The following is a 10,554-nucleotide window of genomic DNA, read 5'->3' as shown; positions in this document are numbered from 1 at the left end:
TAAATTGAAAAAATTTAAATGAAACATAAGTCATAAGCTGATTGGTATTCTAATTTATTATATTTGTTTCGACAGCATTTGTATTTAACAATACATAAGTAATAAATAAGTTTAAAACCATACAAGCGTGTACAAATATTATATAAAAAAAATTAATAATAACACCAGCACATGATTTAAACTTAGAAGATCCGCAAGGGTTTTTTTAGAGTTTCAATCGTTTGTATGCTATTTTATAACTAAACCAATTTATAACTTTTCATCAACTTGGCGCAACGTATTAAGTTCTAAAAAAAGGGGTTACATAAAAACAGATAACGGAATAAGGATTTTTTTTATATAAAGCCAAGAAAAACGAATATGTCAAAAAGGAATTCCCGCAACTACTTTAAAAACAATGAAAATTCCGAAAATCTTTCACGTTTAATAATGTGGAATATCGGTAGAGTTGTGCTTAAAAACTGTAACTCATTACACAAAATAAAGATATGTTTATATCAAAGAAGGAACCATCTTTTGAATGAATAGTCAAAATTCTAATTCCTTTTCCCTGTAAAGGACATAATTAGAGTTGCGTTACTATTCTAGAACGTTGTTTAAAATGCAAAACAATTCTAAACGTAATCAACACAGCATAGACACCGTTTACAAAATATTTCAGGCAACTGGGTTTGCTATCATGAATAATTCACTGAGAGCTTCTGTCCTACCTCAAATATTTTACGCTTCCACAAGGACAGAAAAAACTTTTGTGAATAGTAATCCAGAACTATTTAAATAGTTCACAAATAAAAATTTGTAAAATGAAGCAAATGAGATAAATTTATAAAGAAACCGTTTAAAAGCAGTTCTATTTTTATTATTATATATTTTAAACATTTCAATTATTTCGAAGTACCTTACTTTAAAAGACAATATGTAGCGTATTCGTTTTCCAATTTTTACTAAACATAATATCATATTTGCGTTCCAAGCTTGGTACTATAACAATATTATTGTAAATTGTTTTATAACATTGAATATTTTGAAGAAAATAATTTGAAAAACGAACGTTTGAATGGCCTTTTACAACTTGTCCGTGTCACAGACAACCACAATCCAGTTTGTTGACTGACCACTGTCGGTATTGATTCATTCCGTTGTTATTTGAATAACATCCATCGTTTGACCACTTTAAAATTAATATCCATTGCTTTATCTGGCTCTTATTATCCGCTTTAAGATATATTCTCTTCTTTTTTTCATATTATATTGGACATTATATTGCTCTTTAAAATTAAGTTTTTTTTTTTAATTTCTTTAAGGTAACAAATATAAATCTGGGAAAGTTAAAATTAGAAGATAATATGTATATACTCTTTTTCTACATACACATTAAATTTTATCCAAATCTGTCGAGCTATTTTATGGTGGCTGACATTCCTCACAGGTTATAATGTTATTTAGAACCAACAGGAACAGATGCTTGAAGGTTTATTTAATTTTCTTAAAGTGAAATGTTTCTCTAACATTTTGTCCTAGACGACGATTCTCATGTGTGGTTATTTTTAATTGGCTCGTTTAATCTTTTTAAAATCCTGATATCAAATTTCAATATAATATTTATTAGTATTTCATGATATATTGAAGGTGTTCTAGTATCAAGAATCGTCTTTTATATCCCAAATACACAAATTTCTAAGTTGATTATAAAATGTCCACAAGCTTTAGATTGTTTAACCAATATGTCAATCAGCTATGGTACGAAGTTTAAGCGAAAAAAAATTCAATTAAACGAGAAAATACTAGCGCCATTGTTATTTTAGAAGCGCGTGTCACTAAAGCTTGTATTCAGTTAGAAAATAAGTTAAAACAGATACAATTAAAAATGTCCTGTCAGGATTTTAACAATAGAAAAGAGAGTTTCGACTACCTTAATTAAACTATTAGTGACTACAAAAAACAAAGTGACTGACCATTAAGTTCTAATATTTTTTCATATTTTTATTGTGAAATTGATTTACTTAAAAATGTATACAATATAACATCCTAATAATATCGTTTCTTTCTATAGTGTGAATAATGTTATAGTTCCAATGACACTTGACTTAATAACTATTTAATATCTATTTTATTTTCTTCGTAAATGCCTGTATCCAAGAAAAAATTGTGAAGTTTCGTTTAAAACTGAATAATAAACTAAAGTAAAAAAATAACTATATCGCGTATTTTTTTTTATTATTTGAAGGGTTGTAATCCTTTTGTGATAATATAACAAATAAAATGTTTTGTTTTTCTAAATATTTTTAATACCACTCCTTTTAATTTAGCATTGAATTAAAATTTAAGGTCAACACATTTGATTTTTTTACGACTGTTGTTATTATTATTAAGAAAACGCATAATAAAAAATAAAATAATTTAAATATCACTGCGTCTACTTCCTCAATTTCTAGTCACATTAAAAATTATGAAAATAAATAGAGCCTGTGTAAGGGACTAAAAGATAAAGTATAATTTCATGTTGCTATCGAAGACTAACCCGCTTTGATACGTATTTTATTACATTTCTAAGTCGTATATACGTTACGGCACGTTATCTGGATCAGGATATTGTGAGCTCAATACAAGCAACTACAATTTAAACTACATTCGACAAACTAAGACGCATTGATATGAGAACAATATAGAGGCAATGTTTCTTCCTTTATAATATCGATATGTATTTAATAAAACGATAGTACATATTCAAAGAGTAAATCAACTCAAGAACTTTAAACATGACTTGTTGATTCACTCTACATATATAATTTGAATCATAAGTACATCAAAGTTAATGTTAACATGAATTAATGAAATAAAAAGGGAAATTTATAATATTTTATTTATCCTTTATAAATGTAATAAGATTATTAAATGGCTAGTTATATATAATATAGCGTTATGTATTAAACATTTTTTGTTTGTTTCAAATACCACTTACACTTAAAAGTATTTGGTGCTAATTATGATATTTCTTAATATATTTAACAAATACATGCAATAAAATTTTTGTTTTATCACAATAATATAATACATGTGAACATATAACACAATAACAATTCAAATATTTTTGAGATCTAAGATTTTCGCGAGTTTTATTCATTTAAATGAAACTAATATTTTGGACATCTCGCCTGCCCGTGATCACGGTGGGTGAAAAGTAACCGAAACTTCGGGAGTACGTACCAAAGAAGAAAGCACGCGTAGTATATCCGAAAAATATTAGTCTCATTTAAATCAAATATTTTTTATTAAATTCGATATGAAGTGTCAATATATTTATAAAATCAATTTTAATATTTAATAATAAAATTGATTCACAGATATTATTGTAAATTTTATTATGTATGTAATTTATTTAGTTGAATATAGAATACTATTAATTCCAGATATTAAGCTCAAAACATAAGCTTCAGATTAAAATTACATTTATAAAAAAGAAACTATTTTTCGGATCGTCTGCCCGCGATCACGGTCGCTGCAAAGTAGCCGAAACATCGGGAGTATGTAGTTTTTTAAAATAATAAAATACGCGTAGTATAATCCGAAAAATATAAGTTTCATTTAAATGAATACTCGCGAAAGTCTTAAGTCTCATTTATAAAAAAGGTTATCAAAACTGAAGAAACTTGTGATATTGGCTTTTCACTTTTAATGGACAGTAAATTTGATGTAAGCTTGTTCCTAAGCTCTGACTGTGTTTCAATTTATTCAAAGAAATTAAGTTTTGTCATTTTTTAAATATATTTATGTATTGCAGCTATCACTAGTTGTGTGGAATAAAAACCTTTTTTTTTTATTATAATCAAATTATACGCATTATGCTAATACCGAAAGCAATTCTGAATAATTCCATTTGGAACAAACCGAACACCAGAACTCACGCTATTACGAAGATCTACCGAAATCCCCCAGTGGCTGATCGGAGGTAGGGGAGGCTTATTACTCTGCCAATCTTGATTAAGGCGAATCATATTGAACTGACTATATTTATATGTTAAAAATAAAATAGACTAATAAAACGGGTACTTGAGTGATAATTTTAATTAATGATTTTAGATTAGCTTGCCATGCAGAATTCCATCGCGCTTCATTTCAATGAGTATTATTGTGCTTTTAATATAGACTTTCAATATGAGGAATGATTTGTATTTTTGTTGATTTTTATGGTTTCATGATTCCTCATCACAATATATATATATAGAAAAAAGGTGATGTTTGGAACGACATAACAAATAACTTCACAAAAGTTAAGGATAAATATTGTTATAATTTTTTTTTTCAAATTATCTCAATTTTAAGGAAATAAGACACGCACCATTTAGCTATCACAAATAAAAACTAATTTCTTTCTCATTGTCCTTCACCATTCTCAAAACATTATTCGAAAGTTCCGAAAATTTTGAGGGAATATGGGATGTCTTGAATAATACATATTATAATCAATGAAAATATATGACTACTGAAAGTAGAATAATGATTCAGTTATAAAAGGATGACAAACAATTTGGATTTATATATAGAATTAGTAAAATTACACTTTTCATAACGATCGACATATATTTGTTAAAACTGTAAATAAAATTTAATTAATACTGTGTTGTAAATCATATTTTTTACTATAACAGATAATGTTTAATTGCAAACGTATCTATAATTATTTAATCTAATAACATGTCAAACGTGGACTTATTTCACAGTTAGTAATATATTAATATTAAAATTACAGTAAGTATTGCATTTAATGAATTATGAAGCTGTAAATATCTACACATCCAACATGGCGTGATATAAATGCTTGCAATAAATTTTAATAGTAAACTACCTAACATATGCAGCTGTGAGATATGAAATACAAAATGAGATTTCAAATTGTTTATGAGATACACCCTGGTGACTGGTAGACGGACGGACTTACAGGGAAGTGTTAGATAAAGAGATCCATTTTCCAAGAAACCCTAAAAAAGAATGCCAATCTTTTTTAAGAACCCTCTGTTCAGGCTGCGTCTCAAATTGCTATTATAAAACATTTTTTAAGCCAGAAGCTAAAAATATGTAGACTATTTTCGTTTTGGTAACGATAATTTGATTGATTTCATAACAAATTCAAAAATTAAAATAGTCTTAATTATGCAATTAGTATATTATATTGATAGGAATTTAGTTAGTTCTAAGGGCTGATCCGTGTGTAACGATGCTTTTATGTTCAATTTTATATTAATCATTTGAATAAATTACTTGCTACATTATTTTTCTATCATGATCTTATCAATAACTTTAAATAAAATATGTTAAAATCAATACTATGTATGAATTGTTTGTTCTTTCGGAATAAACTTACACGCAATACGAATTTAAAAAAAAAAGGAAGCTTACTGTATTCGTACACAACGCAAAAAAACATTTTAACTTTATACAATGAAAGAAAAGGAGCAATTACCTAGTAACTCATTTCATACCACAGTAATTTAAACTTTTCAAAAGTTTAATTCAAACGAAATGTAACTTTTTAAGGATACCAATTCCGCTCGTGTTTGCGTTGGGATTTTTTACGCGTAAAAACTTATAATGGAATGAATTATATGGGTTCTAAAAGCCGTGTATTTTATATTTACATAAAGTATAAAGGGTGAAAAGATATTACAGCTGACAGAAGAAACATATTTTCAAATAAAACAAATGTGTTTTATAAAATATTTTTAAGTATAATTTTCGTTTATTTATGCGTATATTACAAAATGTAATAATAAATCAATATCTGTTGTTACTCTCTGCACCTCTTGTTTGATCAAAATAATTTTTAATTTTAAATGAGCACTTCACAAAGCAGAAATCTCCTCTTTATTACCGACATACAGGGGCTTTTGTTTGCGCAATGCATATAAGATAGCAGATTCTCGAGGCGATACTCCATAATATCGGCGATGCACAATGCTTCTGATAAAATGTGCGAGATAAGAATTCAAAACGATAAAATCTCTTTGGAAATGACTTTCCTTTTTAAATACAGTAAAATCCTAGCAAGCAAATTGGTTCAGATTTTCTGAATAATAAATTATGAAATCCAAAATATTTATATTAATAGGAGTACAAATTAAAACATTACTTATTAAACGTCTCACGAGTCAAAACGCACCTTCTGATCTTGAATCAAAAGGTTATGATAAAAGAGTAGCATTCAAAACAATTCTCTTTTAATACAAGTTTTTGAGGTTAACCAAGCTTATGAAAAATGTAAATTTTAGTATAATTTCCTTACTATAAAGTTCAAATTCTGATTTAATATCGATCTCAAAATTACAATTCGATTAAAATGTTGCCAGGTGTAAATCATTTGAGATACTAATTCTTAGCATCCCTGCTCTGACGACATTGTGACCGCAACTAGAACCAAACAAAACTTCAGTGCTAACCGAAGTTTATTTTATGACTAACTTAGAAGTTCTTGGAATAGTAGCTTGATCACCATCAATGTTGAATGCAAGAGCGCCAAGATCTGGTACCGTGAATTGACATTGTATGAAAGATTAATATACAAACTACAAATATATATATATATATATATATGTCTTTCTCTCTCTCTTCTTTCCTTTATTTTCGCGAATTCCTAGTCCCAACTAGATTTTATCCATGAAAAACCATTTACCATTCTTCAATTGCCTTGTCCGTTGTTGATGACTGCAAATCATTTTACATATATCGCGCAATCTAGTTGATTTAATACAATGGTTTTTAATGTCTTCTCTACTTTTTTATTGTCAGATTTAGTTTAAAATTAAAATTTCAAACAGTGTGCTTTATTCGGAGCAATTAAGACTCGAAAAGTTAAAATAAATAGGTCAGATTTCAGAATCATACCTTACACTTATAGAACAATATACCTTTCAAGCTATGTTAGTAATTGTCATTGCTACTATAAATAAACTAGCTTAATTGACAGTGTTTATGTAAAGAGAGTGACATTTAGAGTGCTAAAATAATAACAATATGGTAAAATAAGGAAACTGTCAATATGAAACTTGTTACTCCTTTCAACCAGAGTTTAAAATAGATTAACCAAAAATATCGGATCATCGGGCTTAAAATATTGTATATTGGAACAGAAAAAAAAAAAGTGTAGATAAAAAATTTTTACAAAGTAAAAGGAGTATTTATTAATATTATTTTTATACTATGCAACAAGATTTTAAATAAGTGGGAAAGGAAAATTAATTATTTGAAAAAAAAAAAAAACAATACCTAAGATAAAAATTCATATAAATTCAATTGATATATTAAATAGAAAGGCAAGGGGAAGCAATATAGTGACGCCATATTCGTGAATCTAAATACGATCTGCTTGCATCAACATAAACATTCTTATATTTTATTATTAATGGCAATTCAGTTACTTTTAAATTTGCTTTGTTTTATACTTTCAAAATTACTTACGTGGGAATTTTTCTTATTATTATATTTATTTTATTATATAATAAATTGTATTTGACTTTTAAATGATTACTAGTTAAATAATATTTTATCTGCTTATTAGTGGACCTCGAATCAAAATTAAAAATGAAGATATACTTAGCTTTACTCAGGTTGATTTTGATTGAGCATTTTTTACTGAATATTGGCTTAGCGACGGAATATCTGATAGAATACTGTTTGATGATTACATAATGTATTCGGTAAAGACTACGATTTAAGTCATTAACAAAGGTTAAATGTAGGAGGAATGTTGGAAGCAATCAGGATAGCCTAAATGTTACCCTATGAATTGAACTCTGTAGACGTATGGAGTACTAAGTTTAATAACCATTTAACTTTTCACGATATATATACTATAGCCGTTTTAATACGGGCTGTTTGAATATTTTATGATGAAACGATAAATTTATAAACTAAACCAGATATTATAAACTGTAATGGTTGGGGATTTCATTATTACGTCTATAAAATGGGAGTTATATCATAACACTCATAAAATTATACTTATAACAATGGTTCAGCAATATCTCTTATTAAAGATTTTACGGGATTTACAGCTCCTTCTCTCTATAAATATGCAATAACTTGTTATGTCAGGTAATGATGTAGCAAGCAAACAAACTTTTCTGCGTGTTGACCTACCAAGTTTCATCCGCTTCTAAAGATTAATCTGAACCTTAGACTCAAATCACTGTTACTATCTGTTAGTGCAAACATCAAGTCTCTATGTTTTTAGATAAAAAAATTAATGAGCTTCTGGCAAAGAAGAATTGGGACACGCTTTTTATTGATGTGGATGACTTGACTGACATCTTTCATGCAAAAAACAGCATCAAAATGTATTCCGAAGAGAAAACTAAACCTATGTTAAGCAAGTTTGTATAGAAAATAAACTTCATAAGAAAAATAGGAATGAAAGTTTTAAAAAGTGGTTATTTGATTAATACAGATTATAAAAATTTGTTTGACAAAGAGGACAGCAATATAAAACCAATTTTTTTTACCTTTTTTTATTATTTTTTTTTTTTTATAAATATTTGTCTAATTAATTTGTATTTTTATTTTATTTTTCCATATTATTATTTTTTTGTTTTTGTTTCTATCAACATTTATTGGGATAGTTAAACTTGTAAGTAATATTTAATATTATTTCTTTTTTTCTATATAATAATTGAACTTATAAATAATATATACAAATTTTACATTTTCGATATTTGCTATTTACTTAAGAATTTTGTAAAGCGCTGGCTTCCTATTTTAATTTAAAAAATAATTGGAACTATGTTATAAAGTCTACACCTAAGAACAGGGACTTTCTCGTTTCCTTCATTTCGGAATTTTCTCGCTGGAACCAACGTTGCGGAGACATTTTTAAAATACTATTTTGATACAAAGGGTCTCAAGTTTTTACTAAAACTCAAATATAAAATAAAATATGATTTATTTATAATTTCAATAAACAAATATTAGATACTTACGAGTATTTCAAATTTATATAATTTGCTCAGATTCAAGAAAATGTTGAAATGCTTGAATATTTTATTCATGAAAATTTAATTACTATTCGATATAGATCTATTACTATTTTAATATATATAAATGTTTAATTAATTAGTACTAGCAACATAACAAGGCATCATCGTCTGCTGGATACTGTAATACTCGTAGCTATAGGCTGAATTCAGTCACTTGGAAATTGCTTACAAAGTTATATACTATGTCAATACACCTCTGACCTTTGGAAATATTCACAGCATATTTATTTTAATTAACAAATATTTTAATATTGCTTATATTTTTTAACATCCACTCTCATAAATTACTTGTAATCCATAATAAAATACACAAAGAAAAAAAAAATTAAGAGAAAATAACCTTGACAAAAGGGGATTTAGTTAATCCCGTCTGTATTTCATGATAAAAAAAAACAAAAAGATATTTATTACTTAGTATTAAATATTTATATTCAATGTATCATAAAAAGTTTGTATGAATTACACTGTAATATTACTATTACTTAAACGGATATAATAAAGACTATATAACTGACATCACGTTTATTTAAAACCTCATTTCCTACCTCCACAAAGCTCTCAGTAGATCGATCGAATGAGTTCAAACAATGTAGTCTAGTTTCAACGCGAACAAGCTCACACAAATTTCACGTTGTTTTTCTGATACCAGTAATTTCCTTCACTAGCACACCTAATTCTTAACTTGATAATCATGTCTTTGCACATCATAAAACATAACGTTTAATATTTTTTTAAATGTTATACTTCAATTTTTATAATTTATAAACATAGTAGGTACTTGTAGGAAATAGGTTTGAATGCTTGATTAGACGTAATAAAAAAAAAAAAATAGTTTTTTCAACTTTGGATCAAATCCTGTGTTGGTTTGGCTGAAATTATATTATTTTTGCGGTAGTACTTAACAAATTGCCAGAGCGCTAATAAGGAAAAGATGCTTCAATTTGAATAAATAATTTTATGAAAAGTAACCTGATCTAAAATTCTAAGGTATACACCACTCAACGTTAGACAAGGAAAATACTTACGGTACGGTACGGGAAATTCCAAGACTAAGGTTGTTATATAATTCTTGATGTCCAGTATAAACTGTGTCATGTATCAAGACTAAGGCTTATTTGCCTTTATTATATTCAAGAATGCTTTCTTTGTTTGAATTTGAAAAAAAAATACGAATAAAAGAGAAAGTAATCTTAATAATGGATAAAAGATGTGTCAAAATGATTACTGTTTACGAAAGATATTACTTTATGCTTAGCTTGTAGTGACAACCAACTCCTACTACTGTTTTTTTGTCTCAAAGAAAGAAAAAACAAAAGATTTTTTTTTCATCTTACAATTAGTAACTGTGATTTCAATTTCTCTATGTAGTTATTACAAAAACGGATTTTAACCAAATGCTAGCACTTATATAAATTGCTTTCAATAATAATTTTTAATTATCCTTGTATATAATTTTAAACAATTAGTACAGAAGAGAATAAAGAGTAGGTCAATTACTTGATAAAACTTTTAATTAACAAAAGATAGT

This window comes from Danaus plexippus, chromosome 5 (assembly GCF_018135715.1).
Source record: "Danaus plexippus chromosome 5, MEX_DaPlex, whole genome shotgun sequence".
In the NCBI taxonomy this organism is placed as follows: Eukaryota; Metazoa; Arthropoda; class Insecta; order Lepidoptera; family Nymphalidae; genus Danaus; species Danaus plexippus.
This window is presented reverse-complemented; position numbering follows the sequence as displayed.